Below are 25,769 nucleotides of genomic sequence, written 5' to 3'. Positions count from 1 at the left end.
AGCAGGAGGAGGCAAAGAGCACCACAGCAAAGCTGTTAAAGGGACACTGTACTCAAAATTTTTCTTTAGTGATTCAAACTGAGCATGAAATTTTAAGCAACTTTCTAATTTTCTCCTATTATCAAATTTTCTTCATTCTCTTGGTATCTTTATTTGAAATGCAAGAATGTAAGTTTAGATGCCGGACCATTTTTGGTGAACAAATTCATCCACCAATAAAAAAGTGCTGTCCAGAGTACTGAAACCAAAAAAAAGCTTAGATACTTTCTTTTTCAAATAATGATAGCAAGAGAACGAAGAAACATTGATAATAGGAGTAAACTAGAAAGTTGCTTAAAATTGCATGCTCTTTCTGAATTACAAAAGAAAAAATTTGGGTTCAGTGTCCCTTTAACCCCTTAATGACAGAGGACTTACAAGGTACGTCATAGGAAAAACTTCCCTTAATGACAGTTGACGTACCTGGTACGTCCTCTGTTGTCTGAAGTGCTGGAAGCGATCCTGATCGCTTCCAGCTGCTTACAAGGGATTGTAGTGATGCCTCAATATTGAGGCATCACTGCAATCCCCCATTTAACATACCGATGCAGAAAGGGCCACTCTGTGGCCCCATCTGCATCGGCTAAGGATGTAAACAAAGTCGTTGGTGGGTGGGAGCAGCTTTTGGCACTATGTACCTTATTAGTGTTATTCCCCAATCGGACTCACATTGTTGGCTGTTTTCGCTGGGATCGCATTTGCGGGCGGGGGGGGCGGTTGCGCGCAAAATATGCTTGCAACTTCAAAAAAAAAAAGCATCAATGTAGATGCAGGGGATCTCCTTTCTTTAGTAAGGGATCTGGGAGGGGGAGGGATGTATATTATTTAGAGGGGCCAGCTACACTACAGAAAATAAATACTGCATATAAAAAAAGTAAAAAAAAAATATTTTGGGGGGCAAATTGGGTACTGGCAGACAGCTGCCAGTACCCAAGATGGCGGCAAATAGATAGAGGGGGAGGGTTAGAGAGATGTATGGGGGGGATCAGGGAGGTTGTGGGGTAAGGGGGGATCCATCACTGCAGACTGTATGAAAAAATAAAATAAAAAAATTACTAATATTTTTATTTCAGTACTGGCAGACTTTCTGCCAGTACTTAAGATGGCGGTGACAATTGTGAGGTGGGGGAGGGAAGAGAGCTGTTTGAGGGGGGTCAGGGGGGGGGGTCAGGAGGTGGGATGTGTCAGGTGGGAGGCTGATCTCTACACTAAAGCTAAAAATTAACCCTACAAGCTACCTAATTAACCCCTTAACTGCTGGGCATATTACAAGTGTGGTGCGCAGCAGTATTTAACGGCCTTATTATTAACAAAAAGCAACACCAAAGCCATATATGTCTGCTATTTCTGAACAAAGGGGATCCCAGAGAAGCATTTACAACCATTTGTGCCATAATTGCACAAGCTGTTTGTAAATAATTTCAGTGAGAAACCTAAAATTGTGAAAAATTTTAGTTTTTTTTTTTATTTGATCGTATTTGGCGGTGAAATGGTGGCATGAAATATACCAAAATGGGCCTAGATCAATGCTTTGGGATGTCTTCTAAATATAAATATATGCATGTCAAGGTATATTTTGGGATTCCTGAAAGATATCAGTGTTCCAATGTAACTAGCGCTAATTTTGAAAAAAAGTGGTTTGGAAATAGCAAAGTGCTACTTGTATTTATGGCCCTATAACTTGCAAAAAAAGCAAAGAACATGTAAACATTGGGTATTTCTAAACTCGGGACAAAATTTAGAAACTATTTAGAATGGGTGTATTTTGGTGGTTGTAGATGTGTAACAGATTTTGGGGGTCAAAGTTCGAAAAAGTGTGTTTTTTTCAATTTTTTCCTCATATTTTATATTTTTCTTTATAGTAAATTATAAGATATGATGAAAATAATGGTATCTTTAGAAAGTCCATTTAATGGCGAGAAAAACGGTATATAATATGTGTGGGTACAGTAAATGAGTAAGAGGAAAATTACAGCTAAACACAAACACTGCAGAAATGTAAAAATAGCCATTGTCATTAAGGGTAAGAAAATTGAAAAATGGTCCGGTCATTAAGGGGTTAAGTATCACTCCCATACCCATAATCTCTAGTCATTCTATTTGCCTCTGTCAATGGAGGAGGTGAAGTTTGGTGTCTGAAGAAATTAATTTTCTTTTCCTTGCAAGCAAGGGTTTGGGGTTTAGCCACGCCAATCTCTGCAGTAGAGTAGTGGTGGCTTTTAAGCAGTTAAAAAGTTGTGAGGTTGTGCTTACTTTCGACTAGATTACGAGTTGTGTGCGTTAGCCTTAAAAAGCAGCGTTGAGAGGTCCCAACGCTGCTTTTTTCCTTACACTGGTATTACGAGTCTTGCAGGTACAGGCTCACCGCTCACTTTTTTGGTCAGACTCGAAAATACCGCAAATCCACTTACGTCAATTGCGTATCCTATATTTTCAATGGGACTTGCATAATGCCGGTAGTACGAGTCTTCCAAAAGGTAAGCGGTACAGCCTCTCCTGTCAAGACTGATCCCGCATATAAAAGTCAGTAGTTAAGAGTTTTATGGGCTAACGCCGTAGTATAAAACTCTTAACTAAAGTGCTAAAAAGTACACTAACACCCATAAACTACCTATTAACCCCTAAACCGAGGCCCCCCCACATCGCAAACACTAAAATAAATTTTTTAACCCCTAATCTGCCGAACCGGACATCGCCGCCACTATAATAAATATATTAACCCCTAAACCGCCGCACTTCCGCATCGCAAACACTAGTTAAATTTTATTAACCCCTAATCTGCCATCCCTAACATCGCCGACACCTACCTACATTTATTAACCCCTAATCTGCCGCCCACAATGTCGCCGCAACTATATTAAATGTATTAACCCCTAAATCTAACCCTAAGCCCCCTAACTGAAATATAATTTAAATAAATCTAAATAAAATTATTACAATTCACTAAATAATTCCTATTTAAAACTAAATACTTACCGATAAAATAAACCACAAGCTAGCTACAATATAACTAATAATTACATTGTAGCTAGTTTAGGGTTTATTTTTATTTTACAGGCAACTTTGTATTTATTTTTACTAGGTACAATAGTTATTAAATAGTTATTAACTATTTAATAGCTACCTAGTTAAAATAAATTCAAATTTACATGTAAAATAAAACCTAACCTATGTTACAATTACACCTAACACTACACTATAATTAAATTAATTACCTAAACTAAATACAATTAAATACAATTTAAATATATTTTCTAAGGTACGGACCCCCCCCCCCCCACACTAAATTATATTTCTCCAACATAGGTGTGTCCGGTCCACGGCGTCATCCTTACTTGTGGGATATTCTCCTCCCCAACAGGAAATGGCAAAGAGCCCAGCAAAGCTGGTCACATGATCCCTCCTAGGCTCCGCCTACCCCAGTCATTCTCTTTGCCGTTGTACAGGCAACATCTCCACGGAGATGGCTTAGAGTTTTTTAGTGTTTAACTGTAGTTTTTCATTATTCAATCAAGAGTTTGTTATTTTCAAATAGTGCTGGTACGTACTATTTACTCAGAAACAGAAAAGAGATGAAGAATTCTGTTTGTATGAGGAAAATGATTTTAGCAACCGTAACTAAAATCCATGGCTGTTCCACACAGGACTGTTGAGAGCATTAACTTCAGTTGGGGGAACAGTTTGCAGTCCTTTGCTGCTTGAGGTATGACACATTCTAACAAGACGATGTAATGCTGGAAGCTGTCATTTTCCCTATGGGATCCGGTAAGCCATGTTTATTACGATTGTAAATAAGGGCTTCACAAGGGCTTATTTAGACTGTAGACATTTTTTGGGCTAAATCGATTGATATTAACACTTATTTAGCCTTGAGGAATCATTTATTCTGGGTATTTTGATATAATTATATCGGCAGGCACTGTTTTAGACACCTTATTCTTTAGGGGCTTTCCCAAAGCATAGGCAGAGTCTCATTTTCGCGCCGGTGTTGCGCACTTGTTTTTGAGAGGCATGGCATGCAGTCGCATGTGAGAGGAGCTCTGATACTGATAAAAGACTTCTGAAGGCATCATTTGGTATCGTATTCCCCTTGGGTTTGGTTGGGTCTCAGCAAAGCAGATACCAGGGACTGTAAAGGGGTTAAAGCTTAAAACGGCTCCGGTTCCGTTATTTTAAGGGTTAAAGCTTCCAAACTTGGTGTGCAATATTTTCAAGGCTTTAAGACACTGTGGTGAAAGTTTGGTGAATTTTGAACAATTCCTTCATGTTTTTTCGCAAAAGTTGTTTCTAACAAAAACATTAACCAGGAGATTATCGTACCTTCTCTGTGTCCGAAACCAGTTTCAAAGAAGGAACGCTTGTTGCACAATTTGGATGTTGTTCGCGCTCTAAAATTCTATTTAGATGCTACAAAGGATTTTAGACAAACATCTTCCCTGTTTGTTGTTTATTCAGGTAAAAGGAGAGGTCAAAAAGCAACTTCTACCTCTCTCTCTTTTTGGATTAAAAGCATCATCAGATTGGCTTACGAGACTGCCGGACGGCAGCCTCCCGAAAGAATCACGGCTCATTCCACTAGGGCTGTGGCTTCCACATGGGCCTTCAAGAACGAGGCTTCTGTTGATCAGATATGTAGGGCAGCGACTTGGTCTTCACTGCACACTTTTACCAAATTTTACAAGTTTGATACTTTTGCTTCTTCTGAGGCTATTTTTGGGAGAAAGGTTTTGCAAGCCGTGGTGCCTTCCATTTAGGTGACCTGATTTGCTCCCTCCCTTCATCCGTGTCCTAAAGCTTTGGTATTGGTTCCCACAAGTAAGGATGACGCCGTGGACCGGACACACCTATGTTGGAGAAAACAGAATTTATGTTTACCTGATAAATTTCTTTCTCCAACGGTGTGTCCGGTCCACGGCCCGCCCTGGTTTTTTAATCAGGTCTGATAATTTATTTTCTTTAACTACAGTCACCACGGTACCATATGGTTTCTCCTATGCTATTATTCCTCCTTAACGTCGGTCGAATGACTGGGGTAGGCGGAGCCTAGGAGGGATCATGTGACCAGCTTTGCTGGGCTCTTTGCCATTTCCTGTTGGGGAGGAGAATATCCCACAAGTAAGGATGACGCCGTGGACCGGACACACCGTTGGAGAAAGAAATTTATCAGGTAAACATAAATTCTGTTTTTATTAGGGGGATTAGATTAGGGGTAATTAGTTTAAAAAAACTTATAATTATTTTATTATTTTCTGTAATTTAGTGCTTTCCCCCCCCCCCCATACTTTAGATAATTTATTTAAATTGTATTTAATTGTATTTGGTTTAGGTAATTAATTTAATTATAGTGTAGTGTTAGGTGTAATTGTAACATAGGTTAGGTTTTATTTTACAGGTAAATTTGAATTTATTTTAACTAGGTAGCTATTAAATAGTTAATAACTTTTTAATAACTATTGTACCTAGTTAAAATAAATACAAAGTTGCCTGTAAAATAAAAATAAACCCTAAACTAGCTATCGGTAAGTATTTAGTTTTTAATAGGAATTATTTAGTGAATTGTAGTAATTTTATTTAGATTATTAATTATATTTCAGTTGCGGGGGGGGGGGGGGGCAGGGCCGCCACTAGAAAGTTTGGGGCCCCTGACTTAACAATTGATCAGGCCCCCCCCCCATCCTTTGACGTGCAATTTTTGACCAAGTGACTAAAACGTATATGCACTTTATTCTTAAAACATGCAAATAAACTCAGACACAGACACCCAAACAGACACTTAGCACTTGTTTACATTGACCTGACAAGTAATGAGGTAAACTACAGTTTTGTAAAACAAAAGGAGATTTAGAAAACAAAATATGGAGTTCTGATTATCTTTTTGTAAAGGAAGATGCCAACTAAATGATGCCAACAGCATGCAGTGGCTGAAAGGAAGGGCCCTGAACTGCCTAAACAATAATTTAAAGGTTAAATGGTAGATTGGTGACTTCCGGAAAGGTCTCATTAGTCTGTAGAAAGATGTGGATAATCAGTAGTAACTGATCAAACTTGCACATACACCCAAGGAAACACCAACAGTGACAGCCTCATAAAACACACAGACATACACAGAGACACCCACAGAAAACACAGAAAGACATACATACATACCCTCATTGATACATCCACAGAAAACACACAGACATACACACACCCTCACAGAGACACCCACAGAAAACACAGACATACACACCCACCCTCACAGAGGCATCCAGAGAAAATACACAAAGACAAACACACGCCCACCCTCACAGAGACACTTATAGAACAAGCTCAAAGACATATATATGCACACACCCTCACAGACATCCACAGAAAATGCACAAATACATACACACCCACCCTCACAGAGATACCAACAGAAAAAAAAAATACATACACACTCATAGAGACACAAACCAAAGCACAAAGACATAAACACAGACACCCACAGAAACAGTCACAGGAGGAAACATTTATGCACATTGCATCCCTTAAATCAACAGTGTGTGACATGCATGATAAAAAAAATGCAGAAATTAAGAGATCACTTTTTAAAGAATCATATTTGTAAATGTGCAAACAAAAATAATTCTGTGAATTCAAAATTGTACATTAATGATCTGGGTAGATGGCTAGATGAAGAAAAGTACTTTTAAAAGGTTGTCATATGTTTGTTTGATATTTTCCCCATTTTCCCCAACCAAGAGCACCACTTCAAATATAGTGTACAAATGTTCCCATCTGTCAGCTGTACTTGTGGATTTTGAAAATGCTGTATTCTATATGGTCTTGGTGGAACCATAAGCTGGGGTACTCATACCATTAGATCTGGTTCAATGCAGGATTTAAGCTTGTTGGTATGCATTTCAAAATTAAGTCAGCTGTAGAGTAAACTGAACAGTTTTAAGTTAACCTGTCTCATTTCCAACACTGAGCAATCTTAGTCTGAGAGTATAACATGTTATGCAGATGTAAAAATCTTAGATAAAATGCCTCCTTGTATCTGGAAAGTTCTTGCATAAAGGGGCAGTATACTGGAATGTAATATATATAATTTGTGTATTGAGGAGGAAACATTTCTGCATGGTTTTAAATATAGAATTTCTACAGCATTGTCAAATAATCATAAATACACTGCTGCTAAAATAATGTGTATTTATGGACCCCTGGCCCCACCATACAACTACTACCACACTGAAGTTACAATCTTAAATTGCACAAAGAAATAAAAAACATTTGCTAAGTAATTCCTACCTCCTCTGCAAATGAAAGCGATCTGCCGTCTAACTCAGGTACACACTGTACAAAGTGCCAAGTCTGTCTCACACTGTGCATAGTGGTTTAGTGCACACTCAGAAATCCTCTCAAATGCTAATACTTTACTCCTTGTAATAACATTTCCCATGCTCAATTAGCACTCTGCTGTAGTACCTACTGGTGGTTGCCAAATATTTTTTTTTTTTAGTTCTTGCCTCATGGGGCCCACCTAGCCCATTGCGCCCCTGGCAGGAGTCACCCCTGTCACCCCCTGATGGCGGCCCTGGGGAGGGGTTAAGGTTAGACTTAGGTTTAGGGGTTAATAACTATATTATAGTGGTGGCGACGTTGGGGGCGGCAGATTAGGGGTTAATAAGTATAGGTAGGTGGCAGCGACATTGGGGTGGCAGATTAGTGGTTAATAAGTATAATGTAGGTGTTGGCGATGTTGGGGGCAGCAGATTAGGGGTTAATAAGTATAATGTAGGCGGCGGTGGTGTCCGGAGCGGCAGATTAGGGGTTAATAATATAATACAGGTGTCGGGGGCGGCGGATTAGGGGTTAATAAGTGTAAGATTAGGGGTGTTTAGACTCGGGGTTCATGTTAGGGTGTTATGTGTAAACATTAAAAGTATTTCCCCATAGGAATCAATGGGGCTGCTTTTTTGCAGGTGTTTTTCTCTTGTTAAGTGTATCCAGTCCACGGATCATCCATTACTTGTGGCATATTCTCCTTCCCAACAGGAAGTTGCAAGAGGATCACCCACAGCAGAGCTGCTATATAGCTCCTCCCCTCACTGCCATATCCAGTCATTCTCTTGCAACTCTCAACAAAGATGGAGGTCGTAAGAGGACTGTGGTGTTTTATACTTAGTTTATTTCTTCAATCAAAATTTTTGTTTTTTTTAAATGGTACCGGAGTGTACTGTTTATCTCAGGCAGTATTTGAAGAAGAATCTGCCTGCGTTTTCTATGATCTTAGCAGAAGTAACTAAGATCCTTTGCTGTTCTCACAGATTCTGAGGAGTGAGGTAACTTCAGAGGGGGAATGGCGTGCAGGTTTTCCTGCAATAAGGTATGTGCAGTTAATATTTTTCTAGGGATGGAATTTGCTAGAAAATGCTGCTGATACCAAAGTAATGTAAGTAAAGCCTTAAATGCAGTGATAGCGACTGGTATCAGGCTTATTAATAGAGATACATACTCTTATAAAAGTGTAATTTAAAACGTTTGCTGGCATGTTTAATCGTTTTTTATATATGTTTGGTGATAAAACTTATTGGGGCCTAGTTTTTTCCACATGGCTGGCTTGAATTTTGCCTAGAAACAGTTCCCTGAGGCTTTCCACTGTTGTAATATGAGTGGGAGGGGCCTATTTTAGCGCTTTTTTTGCGCAGCAAAAATTACAGACACAGACATCCAGCTTATTGCTGCATGATCAAGGACTTCTCTGAAGGGCTCAAAAGGCTTCAAAAGTCGTATTGAGGGAGGTAAAAAGCCACAGTAGAGCTGTGGCAGTTGTGACTGTTTGAAAAATGTTTTTGTCATTTGTTATTCCGTTTTTGGTATTAAGGGGTTAATCATCCATTTGCAAGTGGGTGCAATGCTCTGCTAACTTATTACATACACTGTAAAAATTTCGTTAGTGTAACTGCCTTTTCTTCTGTTAAGTGTGATCAGTCCACGGGTCATCATTACTTCTGGGATATTACTCCTCCCCAACAGGAAGTGCAAGAGGATTCACCCAGCAGAGCTGCATATAGCTCCTCCCCTCTACGTCACTCCCAGTCATTCTCTTGCACCCAACGACTAGATAGGATGTGTGAGAGGACTATGGTGATTATACTTAGTTTTATATCTTCAATCAAAAGTTTGTTATTTTAAAATAGCACCGGAGTGTGTTATTACCTCTCTGGCAGAGTTTGAAGAAGAATCTACCAGAGTTTTGCTATGATTTTAGCCGGAGTAGTTAAGATCATATTGCTGTTCTCGGCCATCTGAGGAGTGAGGTAAACTTCAGATCAGGGGACAGCGGGCAGATGAATCTGCATAGAGGTATGTAGCAGTTTTTATTTTCTGACAATGGAATTGATGAGAAAATCCTGCCATACCGATATAATGTCATGTATGTATACTTTACACTTCAGTATTCTGGGGAATGGTACTTCACTAGAATTACACTGTAAGAAATACATAAAGCTGTTTAATAACTAGAGATTATGTTTAACGTTTTTGCTGGAATGTAAAATCGTTTTCATTTGCTGAGGTACTGTGTGAATAAATGTTTGGGCACTATTTTTCCACTTGGCAGTTGCTTAATCTGTTTTTCTGACAGTTTCTGTTCTCCCTCACTGCTGTGTGTGAGGGGGAGGGGCCGTTTTTTGGCGCTTTTTCTATGCATCAAATATTTCAGTCAGCAACTCATTGTATTCCCTGCATGATCCGGTTCATCTCTACAGAGCTCAGGGGTCTTCAAAACTTATTTTGAGGGAGGTAATTTCTCTCAGCAGAGCTGTGAGAATTATAGTTTGACTGAGATAAAAAACGTTTATTCTGTATTTTGTTTCCTGCTTTCAGAATTTGTTATCTTTGCTAATGGGATTAAACCTTTGCTAAAGTTGTGTTGTTTACAAGGATTGAGGCTATAACTGTTTCAATTTATTAATTTTCAACTGTCATAGATCTTCTGTGCTTCTTAAAGGCACAGTACATTTTAATATTATTCTAATTGAATTGTATTTCCAAGTTGCAAGTTTATTTGCTAGTGTGTTAAACATGTCTGATTCAGAGGATGATACCTGTGTCATTTGTTGCAATGCCAAAGTGGAGCCCAATAGAAATTTATGTACTAACTGTATTGATGCTACTTTAAATAAAAGTCAATCTGTACAAATTGAACAAATTTCACCAAACAACGAGGGGAGAGTTATGCCGACTAACTCGCCTCACGTGTCAGTACCTACATCTCCCGCTCAGAGGGAGGTGCGTGATATTGTAGCGCCGAGTACATCTGGGCGGCCATTACAAATCACATTACAGGATATGGCTACTGTTATGACTGAGGTTTTGGCTAAATTACCAGAACTAAGAGGTAAGCGTGATCACTCTGGGGTGAGAACAGAGTGCGCTGATAATATTAGGGCCATGTCAGACACTGCGTCACAGGTGGCAGAACATGAGGACGGAGAACTTCATTCTGTGGGTGACGGTTCTGATCCAAACAGACTGGATTCAGATATTTAAAATTTTAAATTTAAACTGGAAAACCTCCGTGTATTACTAGGGGAGGTGTTAGCGGCTCTGAATGATTGTAACACAGTTGCAATACCAGAGAAAATGTGTAGGTTGGATAAATATTTTGCGGTACCGACGAGTACTGAGGTTTTTCCTATACCTAAGAGACTTACTGAAATTGTTACTAAGGAGTGGGATAGACCCGGTGTGCCGTTCTCACCCCCTCCGATATTTAGAAAAATGTTTCCAATAGACGCCACCACAAGGGACTTATGGCAAACGGTCCCTAAGGTGGAGGGAGCAGTTTCTACCTTAGCTAAGCGTACCACTATCCCGGTGGAGGATAGCTGTGCTTTTTCAGATCCAATGGATAAAAAGTTAGAGGGTTACCTTAAGAAAATGTTTGTTCAACAAGGTTTTATATTGCAACCCCTTGCATGCATTGCGCCGATCACGGCTGCAGCGGCATTCTGGATTGGGTCTCTGGAAGAGAACATTGGTTCAGCTACTCTGGACGACATTACGGACAGGCTTAGAGTCCTTAAACTAGCTAATTCATTCATTTCAGAGGCCGTAGTACATCTTACTAAACTTACGGCGAAAAATTCAGGATTCGCCATTCAGGCACGCAGGGCGCTGTGGCTAAAATCCTGGTCAGCTGATGTTACTTCTAAGTCTAAATTGCTTAATATACCTTTCAAAGGGCAGACCTTATTCGGGCCTGGGTTGAAAGAGATTATCGCTGACATTACAGGAGGTAAAGGCCATGCCCTGCCTCAGGACAAAGCCAAAGCCAAGACTAGACAGTCTAATTTTCGTTCCTTTCGTAATTTCAAAGCAGGAGCAGCATCAACTTCCTCTGCACCAAAACAGCTCGCTACAGACAAGGCTGGAAACCTAACCAGTCCTGGAACAAGGGCAAGCAGACTAGGAAACCTGCTGCTGCCCCTAAAACAGCATGAATTGAGGGCCCCCGATCCGGGATCGGATCTAGTGGGGGGCAGACTTTCTCTCTTCGCCCAGGCTTGGGCAAGAGATGTTCAGGATCCCTGGGCGCTAGAGATAATATCTCAGGGATACCTTCTGGACTTCAAATACTCTCCTCCAAGAGAGAGATTTCATCTGTCAAGATTGTCAACAATCCAGACAAAGAAAGAGGCGTTTCTACGCTGCGTACAAGAGCTCTTGTTAATGGGAGTAATCCATCCAGTTCCACGATCGGAACAGGGACAGGGGTTTTACTCAAATCTGTTTGTGGTTCCCAAAAAAGAGGGAACTTTCAGACCAATCCTGGACTTAAAGATCCTAAACAAATTCCTAAGAGTTCCATCGTTCAAGATGGAGACTATTCGGACAATTTTACCTATGATCCAAGAGGGTCAATACATGACCACTGTAGATTTAAAAGATGCTTACCTTCACATACCGATTCACAAAGATCATTATCGGTACCTAAGGTTTGCCTTCCTAGACAGGCATTACCAGTTTGTGGCTCTTCCATTCGGATTGGCTACAGCTCCAAGAATCTTCACAAAGGTTCTGGGCGCTCTTCTGGCGGTACTAAGACCGCGGGGAATCTCGGTTGCTCCATACCTAGACGACATTCTGATACAAGCTTCAAGCTTTCAATCTGCCAAGTCTCATACAGAGTTAGTGCTGGCATTTCTAAGGTCACATGGATGGAAGGTGAACGAAAAGAAAAGTTCACTCGTTCCACTCACAAGAGTTCCCTTCCTGGGGACTCTTATAGATTCTGTAAAAATGAAGATTTACCTGACAGAGGACAGGCTAACAAGACTTCAAAGTGCTTGCCGCACCCTTCATTCCATTCAACACCCGTCAGTGGCTCAATGCATGGAGGTAATCGGCTTAATGGTAGCGGCAATGGACATAGTACCCTTTGCACGCTTACACCTCAGACCACTGCAACTGTGCATGCTAAGTCAGTGGAATGGGGATTACTCAGACTTATCCCCTTCTCTGAATCTGGATCAAGAGACCAGAAATTCTCTTCTATGGTGGCTTTCTCGGCCACATCTGTCCAGGGGGATGCCATTCAGCAGACCAGACTGGACAATTGTAACAACAGACGCCAGCCTTCTAGGTTGGGGTGCCGTCTGGAATTCTCTGAAGGCTCAGGGACAATGGAGTCAGGAGGAGAGTCTCCTGCCAATAAACATTCTGGAATTGAGAGCAGTTCTCAATGCCCTCCTGGCTTGGCCCCAGTTGACAACTCGGGGGTTCATCAGGTTTCAGTCGGACAACATCACGACTGTAGCTTACATCAACCATCAGGGAGGGACAAGAAGCTCCCTAGCTATGATGGAAGTATCAAAGATAATTTGCTGGGCAGAGTCTCACTCTTGCCACCTGTCAGCAATCCACATCCCGGGAGTGGAGAACTGGGAGGCGGATTTCTTAAGTCGTCAGACTTTTCATCCGGGGGAGTGGGAACTTCATCCGGAGGTCTTTGCCCAAATACTTCGACGTTGGGGCAAACCAGAGATAGATCTCATGGCGTCTCGACAGAACGCCAAGCTTCCTCGTTACGGGTCCAGATCCAGGGATCCAGGAGCAGTCCTTATAGATGCTCTGACAGCACCTTGGGACTTCAGGATGGCTTACGTGTTTCCACCCTTCCCGTTGCTTCCTCGATTGATTGCCAGAATCAAACAAGAGAGAGCATCAGTGATTCTAATAGCACCTGCGTGGCCACGCAGGACTTGGTATGCAGACCTGGTGGACATGTCATCCTGTCCACCTTGGTCTCTACCTCTGAAACAGGACCTTCTGATACAGGGTCCCTTCAAACATCAAAATCTAACTTCTCTGAAGCTGACTGCTTGGAAATTGAACGCTTGATTTTATCAAGACGTGGATTTTCTGAGTCAGTTATTGATACCTTAATACAGGCTAGGAAACCTGTTACCAGAAAGATTTACCATAAGATATGGCGTAAATACCTATATTGGTGTGAATCCAAAGGTTACTCTTGGAGTAAGGTTAGGATTCCTAGGATATTGTCTTTTCTACAAGAAGGTTTAGAAAAGGGTTTATCTGCTAGTTCATTAAAGGGACAGATCTCAGCTCTGTCCATTCTGTTACACAAACGTCTGTCAGAAGTTCCTGACGTCCAGGCTTTTTGTCAGGCTTTGGCCAGAATTAAGCCTGTGTTTAAAACTGTTGCTCCACCATGGAGTTTAAACCTTGTTCTTAATGTTTTACAGGGCGTTCCGTTTGACCCCCTTCATTCCATTGATATAAAGTTGTTATCTTGGAAAGTTCTATTTTTAATGGCTATTTCCTCGGCTCGAAGAGTCTCTGAATTATCAGCCTTACATTGTGATTCTCCTTATTTGATTTTTCATTCGGATAAGGTAGTCCTGCGTACTAAACCTGGGTTCTTACCTAAGGTAGTTACTAACAGGAATATCAATCAAGAGATTGTTGTTCCTTCCTTATGCCCAAATCCTTCTTCAAAGAAGGAACGTCTACTGCACAACCTGGATGTAGTCCGTGCTCTAAAATTTTACTTACAGGCAACTAAGGAATTTCGACAAACGTCTTCTCTGTTTGTCATTTACTCTGGGCAGAGGAGAGGTCAAAAAGCTTCCGCTACCTCTCTTTCTTTTTGGCTTCGTAGCATAATTCGTTTAGCTTATGAGACTGCTGGACAGCAGCCTCCTGAAAGAATTACAGCTCATTCTACTAGAGCTGTGGCTTCCACTTGGGCCTTCAAGAATGAGGCCTCTGTTGAACAGATTTGCAAGGCTGCAACTTGGTCTTCGCTTCATACTTTTTCCAAATTTTACAAATTTGACACTTTTGCTTCATCGGAGGCTATTTTTGGGAGAAAGGTTCTTCAGGCAGTGGTTCCTTCTGTATAAAGAGCCTGCCTATCCCTCCCGTCATCCGTGTACTTTTGCTTTGGTATTGGTATCCCAGAAGTAATGATGACCCGTGGACTGATCACACTTAACAGAAGAAAACATAATTTATGCTTACCTGATAAATTCCTTTCTTCTGTAGTGTGATCAGTCCACGGCCCGCCCTGTTTTTAAGGCAGGTAAATATTTTTTGATTTATACTCCAGTCACCACTTCACCCTTGGCTTTTCCTTTCTCGTTGGTCCTTGGTCGAATGACTGGGAGTGACGTAGAGGGGAGGAGCTATATGCAGCTCTGCTGGGTGAATCCTCTTGCACTTCCTGTTGGGGAGGAGTAATATCCCAGAAGTAATGATCACCCGTGGACTGATCACACTACAGAAGAAAGGAATTTATCAGGTAAGCATAAATTATGTTTTTTCACTGTTATTTCAAATTTGGACAAAATTTGTGTTTCTTAAAGGCGCAGTAACGTTTTTTATATTGCTTGTAAACTTGTTTTAAAGTGTTTTCCAAGCTTGCTAGTCTCATTGCTAGTCTGTTTAAACATGTCTGACACAGAGGAACCTACTTGTTCATTATGTTTGAAAGCCATGGTGGAGCCCCATAGGAGAATGTGTACTAAATGTATTGATTTCACCTTAAACAGTAATGATCAGTCTTTATCTATAAAAGAATTATCACCAGAGGGTTCTGTCGAGGGGGAAGTTATGCCGACTAACTCTCCCCACGTGTCAGACCCTTCGCCTCCCTTTCAGGGGACGCACGCTAGTATGGCGCCAATTACATCAGGGACGCCCATAGCGATTACCTTGCAGGACATGGCTGCAATCATGAATAATACCCTGTCAGAGGTATTATCTAGATTGCCTGAATTAAGAGGCAAGCGCGATAGCTCTGGGGTTAGGAGAGATACAGAGCGCGCAAATGCTGTAAGAGCCATGTCTGATACTGCGTCACAGTATGCAGAACATGACGACGGAGAGCTTCAGTCTGTGGGTGACATCTCTGACTCGGAGAAACCTGATTCAGAGATTTCTCATTTTAAATTTAAGCTTGAGAACCTCCGTGTATTGTTTGGGGAGGTATTAGCTGCTCTAAATGACTGTAACACAGTTGCAATTCCAGAGAAATTGTGTAGGCTGGATAGATACTATGCGGTGCCGGTGTGTACTGATGTTTTTCCTATACCTAAAAGGCTTACAGAAATTATTAGCAAGGAGTGGGATAGACCCGGTGTGCCCTTTTCCCCACCTCCTATATTTAGAAAAATGTTTCCAATAGACGCCACTACACGGGACTTATGGCAGACGGTCCCTAAGGTGGAGGGAGCAGTTTCTACTTTAGCAAAGCGTACCACTATCCCGGTTGAGGACAGTTGTGCTTTTTCAGATCCCTTGCATGCATTGCGCCTGTCACTGCTGTGGCGGCATTCTGGTTTGAGGCCCTAGAAGAGGCCATCCAGACAGCTCCATTGAATGAAATTATTGACAAGCTTAGAACGCTTAAGCTAGCTAACTCATTTGTTTCTGATGCCATTGTTCATTTGACTAAACTAACGGCTAAGAATTCCGGATTCGCCATCCAGGCGCGTAGGGCGCTATGGCTTAAATCCTGGTCAGCTGACGTGACTTTAAAGTCTAAATTACTCAACATTCCTTTCAAGGGGCAGACCTTATTCGGGCCTGGCTTGAAGGAAATTATTGCTGACATTACTGGAGGCAAGGGTCATACCCTTCCTCAGGACAGGGCCAAATCAAAGGCCAAACAGTCTAATTTTCGTGCCTTTCAAAATTTCAAGGCAGGAGCAGCATCAACTTCCTCCGCTTCAAAACAAGAGGGAACTGTTGCTCATTCCAGACAGGCCTGGAAACCTAACCAGTCCTGGAACAAGGGCAAGCAGGCCAGAAAGCCTGCTGCTGCCCCCAAGACAGCATGAAGGAACGGCCCCCTATCAGGAAACGGATCTAGTGGGGGGCAGACTTTCTCTTTTCGCCCAGGCGTGGGCAAGAGATGTTCAGGATCCCTGGGCGTTGGAGATCATATCTCAGAGATATCTTCTGGACTTCAAAGTTTCTCCTCCACAAGGGAGATTTCATCTTTCAGTTTTATCAGCAAACCAGATAAAGAAAGAGGCATTCCTAAGCTGTGTGCAAGACCTCCTAGTAATGGGAGTGATCCATCCAGTTCCGCGGACGGAACAAGGACAGGGGTTTTATTCAAATCTGTTTGTGGTTCCCAAGAAAGAGGGAACCTTCAGACCAATCTTGGATCTAAAGATCTTAAACAAATTTCTCAGAGTTCCATCATTCAAAATGGAAACTATTCGGACCATCCTACCCATGATCCAAGAGGGTCAGTACATGACCACAGTGGACTTAAAGGATGCCTACCTTCACATACCGATTCACAAAGATCATCATCGGTTCCTAAGGTTTGCCTTTCTAGACAGGCATTACCAATTTGTAACTCTTCCCTTCGGGTTGGCCACAGCCCCGAGAATTTTTACAAAGGTTCTGGGCTCACTTCTGGCGGTTCTAAGACCGCGAGGCATAGCGGTGGCTCCTTATCTAGACGACATCCTGATACAGGCGTCAAGCTTTCAAATTGCCAAGTCTCATACAGAGATAGTTCTGGCATTTCTGAGGTCGCATGGGTGGAAAGTGAACGTGGAAAGGAGTTCTCTATCCCCACTCACAAGAGTCTCCTTCCTAGGGACTCTTATAGATTCTGTAGAGATAAAAATTTACCTGACGGAGTCCAGGTTATCAAAACTTCTAAATGCTTGCCGTGTCCTTCATTCCATTCCATGCCCGTCAGTGGCTCAGTGCATGGAAGTAATCGGCTTAATGGTAGCGGCAATGGACATAGTGCCATTTGCGCGCCTGCATCTCAGACCGCTGCAATTATGCATGCTAAGTCAGTGGAATGGGGATTACTCAGATTGTCCCCTCTACTAAATCTGGATCAAGAGACCAGAGATTCTCTTCTCTGGTGGCTATCTTGGGTCCATCTGTCCAAGGGTATGTCTTTTCGCAGGCCAGATTGGACGATTGTAACAACAGATGCCAGCCTTCTAGGTTGGGGTGCAGTCTGGAACTCCCTGAAGGCTCAGGGATCGTGGACTCAGGAGGAGAAACTCCTCCCAATAAATATTCTGGAGTTAAGAGCAATATTCAATGCTCTTCTAGCTTGGCCTCAGTTAGCAACCCTGAGGTTCATCAGATTTCAGTCGGACAACATCACGACTGTGGCTTACATCAACCATCAAGAGGGAACCAGGAGTTCCCTAGCGATGTTAGAAGTCTCAAAGATAATTCGCTGGGCAGAGTCTCACTCTTGCCACCTGTCAGCGATCCACATCCCAGGCGTAGAGAACTGGGAGGCGGATTTTCTAAGTCGTCAGACTTTTCATCCGGGGGAGTGGGAACTCCATCCGGAGGTGTTTGCTCAACTGGTCCATCGTTGGGGCAAACCAGAACTGGATCTCATGGCATCTCGCCAGAATGCCAAGCTTCCTTTTTACGGATCCAGGTCCAGGGACCCGGGAGCGACGCTGATAGATGCTCTAGCAGCTCCTTGGTTCTTCAACCTGGCTTATGTGTTTCCACCGTTTCCTCTGCTCCCTCGACTGATTGCCAAAATCAAACAGGAGAGAGCATCGGTGATTCTGATAGCGCCTGCGTGGCCACGCAGGACCTGGTATGCAGACCTAGTGGACATGTCATTTCTTCCACCATGGACTCTGCCTCTGAGGCAGGACCTTCTAATACAAGGTCCTTTCAATCATCCAAATCTAATTTCTCTGAGACTGACTGCATGGAGATTGAACTCTTGATTCTATCAAGGCGTGGCTTCTCCGAGTCAGTCATTGATACCTTAATACAGGCACGAAAGCCTGTCACCAGGAAAATCTACCATAAGATATGGCGTAAATATCTTTATTGGTGTGAATCCCAGAGTTACTCATGGAGTAAGGTTAGGATTCCTAGGATATTGTCCTTTCTCCAAGAGGGTTTGGACAAAGGCTTATCAGCTAGTTCTTTAAAGGGACAGATCTCTGCTCTGTCTATTCTTTTGCACAAGCGTCTGGCAGAGGTTCCAGACGTCCAGGCATTTTGTCAGGCTTTGGTTAGGATTAAGCCTGTGTTTAAAACTGTTGCTCCCCCGTGTAGCTTAAACTTGGTTCTTAAAGTTCTTCAGGGAGTTCCGTTTGAACCCCTTCATTCCATTGATATTAAACTTTTATCTTGGAAAGTTCTGTTTTTGATGGCTATTTCCTCGGCTCGAAGAGTCTCTGAGTTATCTGCCTTACAACGTGATTCTCCTTATCTGATTTTTCATTCAGACAAGGTAGTTCTGCGTACCAAACCTGGGTTTTTACCTAAGGTGGTTTCTAACAGGAATATCAATCAAGAGATTGTTGTTCCATCATTGTGTCCTAATCCTTCTTCAAAGAAGGAACGTCTTTTGCATAATCTGGACGTAGTCCGTGCCTTGAAGTTTTACTTACAGGCTACTAAAGATTTTCGTCAAACATCTGCCCTGTTTGTCGTTTACTCTGGACAGAGGAGAGGTCAAAAAGCTTCGGCAACCTCTCTCTCCTTTTGGCTTCGGAGCATAATACGGTTAGCCTATGAGACTGCTGGACAGCAGCCCCCTGAAAGGATTACAGCTCATTCTACTAGAGCTGTGGCTTCCACCTGGGCCTTTAAAAATGAGGCCTCTGTTGAACAGATTTGCAAGGCTGCGACTTGGTCTTCGCTTCACACCTTTTCAAAATTTTACAAATTTGATACTTTTGCTTCTTCGGAGGCTGTTTTTGGGAGAAAGGTTCTACAGGCAGTGGTTCCTGCCTTGTCCCTCCCATTATCCGTGTACTTTAGCTTTGGTATTGGTATCCCACAAGTAATGGATGATCCGTGGACTGGATACACTTAACAAGAGAAAACATAATTTTTGCTTACCTGATAAATTTATTTCTCTTGTAGTGTATCCAGTCCACGGCCCGCCCTGTCCTTTTAAGGCAGGTCTAAATTTTAATTAAACTACAGTCACCACTGCACCCTATGGTTTCTCCTTTCTCGGCTTGTTTCGGTCGAATGACTGGATATGGCAGTGAGGGGAGGAGCTCTGCTGTGGGTGATCCCCTTGCAACTTCCTGTTGGGAAGGAGAATATCCCACAAGTAATGGATGATCCGTGGACTGGATACACTACAAGAGAAATAAATTTATCAAGTAAGCATAAATTATGTTTTTTTTCAGTCGGCTCTCACCCATTGATTCCTATGGGGAAATTGTGCACAAGCACGTTTCACTGCTAACGTAAACAGCGCTGGTATTGAGGTGAGATGTGGAGCTAAATTTTGCTCTCCGCTCAATTTTCTGCGGCTAACGCCGGATTTCTAAAAACCCGTAATACCAGCGTTGTCTGCAAGTGAGCGGTAAGGGAAAACTGCTCGTTAGCACCGCACACCATTACCAACAAAGCTCGTAATCTAGGTGTTTGTTTCCATACATATTGGTATTGAAACCAGAGTTAGGTTACTCTGTTCTTTCTTTTTTCTGCAGGTCTCTGTAAGGAGTATGTGTCCTTTCACGCATTGTGAGCTGTCTTTCTCCCAGAGAGCTAGATTGCAGGTAGGTGCTTTTTTTGTCTTCTAGGTATGAAGACTTGGGGGTCCATTTAACAAGCTCCGTAGGGAGCTTGTGGGCCCGTGTTTCTGGCGAGTCTTCAGACTCGCCAGAAACACATGTTATGAAGCAGCGGTTTAAAGACCGCTGCTCCATAACCCTGTCCGCCTGCTCTGAGCAGACAGACAGACATCACCGCAAATCAACCCGATTGGGTTGATTGACAGCTCCCTGCTGGCGGCCTATTGGCTGCGAGTCTGCAGAGGGCGGCGTTGCAATGTTAAATGCGGAGAGCGTATTGCTCTCCGAAATTTAGCGAGGTTTTGCGGACCTGATCCGCACTGTCGGATCAGGTCTGCAAGACCCTTGGTAAATACGGGCCTTGAACTTTTGAAAATACTACGGTTTTATTTTATGGGGACTCATTAATCCTTTTTTAAGGATTTTCTAATGACCGGATGCAGGCACTTATTTTGTGACTGAGGCTGTTGCTTTAAAAGTTTATTTCTGTGTATGTGGGGTTCCTTAATCACATATATTTTTTATTAAGACTCTTTTTTTGGTTGAACTTAGCAGTTTTTTGGGTGTTATAGGAGTGTTTTTAAATTTCTTGGTACCGTTGTTACTGTCGCTTTAAGACAACTGGGAAGCGGATCCTAGAAGGAAATTCAGCTTTAATTTGGCTGAGAAATGCGCGCTTTTGATTTTGGCGCAATTTCTCTTCAGTTGATCAATTTGATTGGCTGCGCTTCCGTTTCAGTGTGTGAGCGGAGCGGCGGTGGGTGTTTCAGACTCTCAATCTGCTGATTTTCAGTTTTTCTAGTATTTCGCATGATTCAGAGGAGTTAGGTAGGGCACCTCAGCATATACTGAGGTGTAGGGGTCCCTAGGTTTATTATTTTGCTGTTTGCATTTTAACATATTTTTGCTCTGTGTGCAAGCCTACTTAAAGTGACAATAGTCTTTCTGTAAAAGTTCTATTTTATTATAAATTTGGGGAACTTTTATTGTAGCTATTATGGACATGGAAGTTTCTTGTGACAAATGTTTGTTATGCCTGGAAACTCAAATTGATTTGCCTATGCAATTCTGTGCTGCTTGTTTAGCTAAAACTTTGCAATGTAAAGATAAATTGTTGTCCTCTGAGCCCATTAAAGTCTCTTAGGATGATGCTGTTCAGGTAATGCTGCAGCTTTCTCCCCAAACGTTCCAAGCCTCTCTGGTGTCACATGCAGTGCCCTGCGGTTCCTCTCATCCTCCTGGAGGAGTATATTTGGCTGCAGATTTTGCTGCACAGAAATATTTTATGATATCTGCGGCATTATCTACTTTTCCTATATTGGGAAAACGCAAGAGGAAAACTAAAGATTTAACGGACAATAAGGTGTCTGTTTCAGCTGCTATGCAGGTTGACTTCCCTCATAACCCTGAGGAGGATGTTTCTAAGGGTGAAATTTAAGATTCTTACAGTGTAAATCCTTTGTCTGAGGTTGAAGAGGTTTTCTTCAGGTTTAAGCTTGAAGAGGTTAGCTTCAGGTTTAAGCTTGAACACCTTCATGTATGTTAAAGGAGGTATTGGCTACTTTGGACAACTCCAACTCTCCTGTCATAGTTAACCCTAAGAAATCTAGTAAGCTTAATAAATATTATGATGTTCCTTCCTCAGTGGAAGTGTTTCCTGTTCCAGACCGTGTGACTAAGATTATTTCACAGGAATTATTTTCCCTGTCTTCAATCTTTAAAAAGATGTTTCCTGTTGCTGACTCCATTAACGATTTACGGTGACGGTGCCTAAAATAGAAGGTGCTATTTCTTCTTTGGCTAAGAGAACTACTATACCTATAGAAGATAGTTGCTCTTTTTTACGGATCCAATGGATAAGAAGCTGGAGGCCTATTTGAAAAAGATGTATGTTCATCAGGGACTTCAATGGCAACCTGCAGTTTGTATTGCCACTGTAACAAGTGCAACATTCTATTGGTGCAATGCTTTCTGATGATAATATGCAGCATTAGATTGGGGACCAAGATGTCTGAAGTTTCTCAGGGTGCCGTTCTTCAAAATAGAATTATTCGGTCTATTCTTCCTTTGGTTCAAGAAGGTCAGTCCATGACTACCATAGACCTGAAGAGCTCATATCTTCATATTCCCATACACAGGGATCATCACAAATTCCTAAGATTCGCTTTGCTAGACAAACACTTTCAGTTTGTGGCTCTTCCGTTTGAACTTGCCACAGCTCCCAGAATTTTTTCGAAGGTTCTGGGTGCTCTCTTGGTAGTGATCAGGTCTCTGGGAAATCCAGTGGCGCCATACTTGGAAGATATCTTGGTTCAGGCGCCATCTTTTCAACAAGCAAGCTCTCATACAGAGATCTTGTCTTTTCTACGTTCTGGGAAAATCTATGAATCTGGGAAAGAGTTCCCTTGTTCTGTCTACAAGGGTAATGTTCCTAGGGACTATAATAGATTCCCTATCTATGAAAAATTTTCTGACGGAGATCAGAAAATCCAAAATTCGCTCATTTTGCCTCTCTCTTCAGTCTACAGTTCGGCCATCAGTAGCTCAATGTATGGATGTAATTGGTCTGATGGTTGCTTCCATGGACATCATTCCCTTTGCTAGTTTCCATTTGAGAGCTCTGCAGTTATGCATGCTCAGACAATGGAATGGAGACATCTTGGACATAAACATCACCTCGGTGGCTTACATGAATCACCTGGGAGGAACTCGGAGTTCCTTAGCCATGGAGGTGGTGGCTCGGATTATTCAGTGGGCGGAAACTCACAATTGTTGTCTATCTGCCATCCTTATTCCAGGAGTGGACAACTGAGAAGCAGATTTCCTGAGCAGAAAGACATTTCATCCTGAAGTGTGGGCTCTCCATCCGGAGGTGTTCTCCAGGTTAACCCTCAATTGGGGGGTACCGGAGTTGGATCTGATGGTGTCTCGACAGAACGCTAAGCTTCCAAGGTATGGTTCAAGGTCAAGAAATCCGCAGGCAGCTCTGATAGATGCTCTGGCGGTTCCTTGGGTGTTCGGTCTAGCTTATCTGTCATTGTTCGTATCAAACAGGAGAGAGCATTGGTAATTCTTATAGCTCCTGCATGGCCTCGCAGGATCTGGTATGCAGATCTAGTGATCATGTCATTTCTGCCTCCTTGTAGGTTTCCTCTGAGGAAGGACCTTCTAACTCAGGGTCCATTCCTACATAGAATCTCGTTTCTCTCAAGGTGACTGCTTGGAGATTGAACGCTTAGTTCTGTCTAAGTGTGGTTTTTTTGAGTCGGTCATTAAGACTATGATCCAGGCTTGCAAGCCTGTTACCCGTAAAATTTACCATAAGATATAGCGTAAATACATTTATTGGTGTGAATCTAAGGGCTACTCTTGGATTAGGGTCAGGATTCCTAGAATTTTGTCTTTTTTCCAGGAAGGTTTGGAGAAAGGGTTATCAGTCAGTACTCTGAAGGGTCAGATTTCTGCTTTATCTATTGTTACATAAGCGCCTGGCGGTTGTTCCAGATGTTCAATCCTTTTGTCAGGCCTTGGTCAGAATCAGGCCTGTGTTTAAATCTGTTACTCCTCCTTGGAGTCTTAACCTTGTTCTTAAAGTTTTGCAGTAGGCTCTGTTTGTGCCAATGCTCTCCATAGATATTAAGTTGCTATCTTGGAAGGTTTTGTTTCTTATCGCTCTCTCTTCTGCTCTGAGAGTTTTGGAACTCTCGGCTTTGCAGTGTGATTTGCCTTACCTTATTTTTCATGCAGATAAGGTGGTTCTTTGTACTAAATTGGGGTTTGTCCCCAAGGTGGTTTCGGATAGAAATATTAATCAGCAAATTGTTGTTCCTTCTCTCTGTCCGAATCCTTCTCATAAGGAGCGTCTGTTGCACAACTTGGATGTTGTGCGTGCTCTTAAATGGACAGTCTTTAAGTTGAAAACTTAACCTAGGAGGTTCATATGCTAATTTCTTAGACCTTCAAGACTGCCTCTTATCTAAATGCATTTTGACCACTAGAGGGCATTAGTTTGTGTTTCATATAGATAACATTGAGCTCATGCACGTGAAGTGACCTAGGAGTTAGCACTGATTGGCTAAAATGCAAGTCTGTCTAAAGAACTGAAATAAGGGGTAGTTTACAGAGGCTTAGATAGAAGGTAATTACAGAGGTAAAAAGTGTAATATTATAACTGTTGGTTATGCAAAACTGGGGAATGGTTAATAAAGGGATTATCTTTCTTTTTAAACAACAAAAATTTTGGTGTTGACTGTCCCTTTAAATTCTATTTACAGGCGACTAAGGATTTTCGCCAGTCTTCTGCTCTTTTTATTCTTACTCGGGAAAGCGTAAAGGTCAGAAGGCTACTGGTACTTCTCTTTCTTTCTGGTTAAGAAGTATAATTTGTTTAGCTTATGAGACTGCTGGACAGCAGCTCCTGAGAGAATTACTGCTCATTCCATGTGGGCTGTTTTGTCTTCTTGGGCTTTTAAAAATGAAGCTTCTGCGGAACAGGTTTGCAAGGCTGCAACTTGGTCTTCTCTGCACACTTTTTTTTTTTTTTTATAACGTGGACTCTCCATATCTTAGGAAATAAAATAAAATGTATGCTTACCTGATAAATTTCTTTCTTTCCGGATATGGAGAGTCCACGACCCCACCTTTTATTTAGACAATCTTTTTTTTTTTTTACTAAACATCAGGCACATCTACACCTTTTGTGTTATTCCTTTTTCCCTTTGGTCGAATGACTGGGGATTATGGATAGGGATGTGACACTTAACAGCTTTGCTATGGTGCTCTTTGCCTCCTCCTGCTGGCCAGGAGTGATATTCCCACTAATAATTGAATGACGTTGTGGACTCTCCATATTCAGAAAGAAAGAAATTATCCGGTAAGCATAAATTTTGTTTTTAAATATTTCTATATATAGCTATTCCTATCTATCTACTCATATAGATATATAGGTATAGAGTGTGCAAACCTGAAGCAAATTACGAATATTTTACATTCCAATGTTCTTCACATAGAAAAAAAATGTACTTCAGATATGTATAGATATAAAAAATTGTGGAGATAGATGGTCTTTACGCACCACAAAACAAGTGGTTAAAGAAAAATTTGTCTTGAAAAAATCTTTGGTATTAAAGGGATAGTCTAGTAAAATAAACTTTTATGATTCAGATAGAGTATGCAATTTTAAGCAAGTTTCTAATTTACTCCTATTATCAATTTCTTTTATATAGGTGGCAAGAGTCCATGAGCTAGTGACGTATGGGATAGACATTCCTACTAGAAGGGGGCAAAGATTCCCAAACCTCAAATGCCTATAAATACACCTCCCACCTCACTCATACCTCCTTTTACAAAATTTGCCTCCTTAGGAGGTGGGGAAGCATGATGTGCTTGATTTCTTCAGTGAAAGGTGCTTCTAAGCATATTGAAGCCCAGTTCCTCTCTAAGTGCAGTGTTTGTCTGAGGGATGTGAAGGCAGTATTGCCTGATGATACCATGTTTTCACCTATGGGAAAGCTTTCCATAAGGTTCTCTGTAAATTGGTCACAAGGATTCATCTGCTACCTCCCTTTATAGATCGACAATATACTCTTGTACCATTACCTCGCTGATAAGTTTCAGTACTGGTTTGGCTGTCTGCTATATGTGGATGGGTGTCTTACACAGTAAGTATATACTTTTATT

The 25,769-nt window shown here is 41.8% G+C and overlaps 1 protein-coding gene across 1 annotated transcript in view; it reads left to right on the top strand.

Annotated features, from left to right (window-relative positions):
* The window catches only part of SIK3 (SIK family kinase 3), a 772,688-nt gene that overhangs the window by 135,796 nt on the left and 611,123 nt on the right, over nt 1-25,769 (top strand). The window lies entirely within an intron of this gene.

Source organism: Bombina bombina, chromosome 8 (genome assembly GCF_027579735.1).
Source record: "Bombina bombina isolate aBomBom1 chromosome 8, aBomBom1.pri, whole genome shotgun sequence".
Classification (NCBI taxonomy): Eukaryota; Metazoa; Chordata; class Amphibia; order Anura; family Bombinatoridae; genus Bombina; species Bombina bombina.
Note: the sequence above shows the minus strand (reverse complement) of the source record. Positions and strands in the feature narration are given on the sequence as shown.